Genomic DNA, 2,956 nt, shown 5'->3' on the forward strand with positions numbered 1-2,956 from the left:
TTTTTTTTTTTTTTTGCAGTCTATTTTTGCTCTATTTTTCAGATTAAGTGAACTCTATTGATTTGTGCTCAAGTTCATTGATTCTATCTTCTATTATCTTCACTGAAATATGAGGCCATAAAATGAATTGCTTTATTTCTGTTATTGTGTTTTTCAGTTCTATATATGAAAGTTATAATTTATAATTTATTGTTGAAGCAGTCTATCTATCATGTATATCATCTATCTATCTATCCTATCATCTATTACCTACCATCACCTATCTACCTCTATCATCTATATATGTATCATCTATTTCTATCTATCTATTCATATATGACAACTGCTTTGTAATTCTTTTCAGATAACTACAACATCTGATTCATCTCAGTTTTAGCATCTGTGGATTTTCTTCCCTTGTTCAAGTTGTAGTTTTCTTGACACAGGTGATTTTAAATTTCATCATGGACATTTTGTCTATTTTTTAGAAGACTCTATGTCTTAATTCTTTTCTTTTTTTTTTTTTTTTAATTTATCAAAAGCTCACCTTACTTTGATTTAGAATGCTGATCTTGGCCTGATTTTGTGGGTTGTAATTCTAACGGTAGTGTAATTGCAGAGGCCTAGTAATGTTATTTTTATCTGTTTGGTTTATTGGTCTCTGGTGCTACCTGAAGGGGTGGAAGGAGTTTTCCTTGCCCAGATCCCCAGCCATGTCTTGGTGGGATCCCCTTAACATTGATGCTTACAGGCCCAGCATTTCTGGAGGTGGACAGAGTCTCAGATCTACAAAGACTAGGTTGCTTGTTGTGACTGAGAATTTTCTATTTACCTGCCTCAGTAACTGTTGGTGGAAAGAGGAAGTATCAAGCCTAGCAGTGAAAAAGAGTCCTTTCATAGTTGCTTATTTGCTCATTCAGGTTGGGATTTTCTTGTTTCTTGGTATGACAGGCAAATTTATGTTTTATTTACTTATTTCCTGAACACTTTGTCTATTATGTTAAGATATTTGGGGAACTATTTATTTTCATAGGCAGTTATCCTGAATAGACTTAGCATGTAGGTTTTGCTCTATAGTTTGGACTTTGATTCCAATGGGAGATTAATTTTCAAAGCTTGTTTTGGCCTTCTTCTTTAACAGATACCACCAGGGTTATCACTTGTTCCTGACAGTGCTTCCTGAAAGAGCAGAAATGATTTCCCTATGTTGGCTGACACAATTCCTTTTATAAGTCTCTTTGACCCCCTTTCTTCCCCACTGTTTGAACAGATGCAAAGAAGTTTTCTGGAGAAGGCCAATTGTAGTGATTAGGTTCAATTTTTCTGGTTCTATTCATCTGCCTAATTTACATGAATTTTTGTATTCTCTTCTGCTTGCCCACATCTTACAAGTCAATGCAAAACTTTACATATGTTTTTGTTGTTAGATGTCATTGGGTCAGCTCTGATACATAGCAACTATATATATACCAGAGTGAAATATTCTCTGGTCCTGTGGCATCCTCACAATCCTTGAAATGCTTTATCTTAACTTGCAGCCACTGTGTCAATCCATCTCATTGAGAGTCTTCCTCTTTTTCACTGACCCTCAACTTTGCCAAGCATGATATCCTTCTCCAGGGAATGGTCCCTTCAGACAACATGACCAAAGTAGATTAGACAAAGTCTAAGTCATTTTTGCTTCTAAGGCGCAGTCTAGCTGCACTTTTTCCAGGACAGATTTCTTTTTTTTATTATTATTCTGGAAGTCCATGGTATTTTCAGTGTTCTTAGCCAACATCACAATTCAAAGTCATCAACACTTCTTTGGTCTTCCTTATTCATTATCCAACTTTTCTATGCATATGAGGAGATTGATGTCTTCAAAGTGACGTCTTCTCTTCTTAACACTTTCAAGAGGTTTTCTGCAGCACATTTGGCAGTGCACTATGGCATCTGATTACTTAACTGCCGCTTCCATGAGGATTGATTGTGGATTCACAGAAAATGAAATCTTTGACAACTCTTCTCCATTTGTCATGATGTTGCTTATTGGTTCAGTTGTGAGGATTTTTGTTTTCTTTATGTTGAGGTATAATCCATAATAAAGATTGTACTCTTTTATCTTCATCAGTCATCTTCACTTTCAGCAAACAAGCTTGTGTCATCTGCATGTCACAGGTTGTTAGTGAGTCTTCCTCCAATCCTGATGCTGAATTTTTCTTCATATAGTCCAGCTTCTCAGATTATTTGCACAGCATATAGATTGAAAAAGTGAGGTGAAAAGATAAAACCTTGATACACTCTCTTCCTGATTTTAAGCCATGCAGTATGCTCTTTTTATGTTTGAATGACAGCCTCTTGGTCTATGTACAGTTTCCTCATGAGCACAATTAAATGTTCTGGAATCCCCGCTCTTTTCAATGTTATCCATAACTTACTATGATACACATAATTAAATGCCTTTATATAGTCAATAAAACACAGGTAAACATCTTTCTGGTATTGTTTGCTTTCAGCCAAGATCCATCTGACATCAGGAATGATATCCCTCATTCCTCATCCTTTTCTGAATCTAGCTTGAATTTCTGGCAGTTCCCTTTAAATACCCTGATGCAACTTTTTTTTTTTTTTTTTAGTTATCTTCAGAAAAATTGTACTTGTATGTGATATTAATGATATTGCTTGATAAGTTTTACATTCTGTTGGATCACTATTTTTTTCTTTTTCGATCACTTTTTTTTTTTTTTTTGAATGGTCAGAAATATTGATCTCTTATAGTCCATTGGCCAGGTAGCTCTCTTCCAAATTTCTTGGCGTAAACAAGTAAGCACCTCCAGTATGTCATCCATTTGTCAAAACATCTCAATGGGTATTCTGTCAATTCCTGGAGCCATGTTTTTTTGCCAATTCCTTCAGTGGATTTTGGATGACTTCCTTCAGTATCATTGGTTCTTGATCATATTCTGCCTCCTGAAATAGTTGAAAATTGATCAAT

The sequence above is a fragment of the Orycteropus afer genome, unplaced genomic scaffold, assembly GCF_000298275.1.
Source record: "Orycteropus afer afer isolate SDZICR_OR568_19922 unplaced genomic scaffold, OryAfe1.0 scaffold00409, whole genome shotgun sequence".
In the NCBI taxonomy this organism is placed as follows: Eukaryota; Metazoa; Chordata; class Mammalia; order Tubulidentata; family Orycteropodidae; genus Orycteropus; species Orycteropus afer.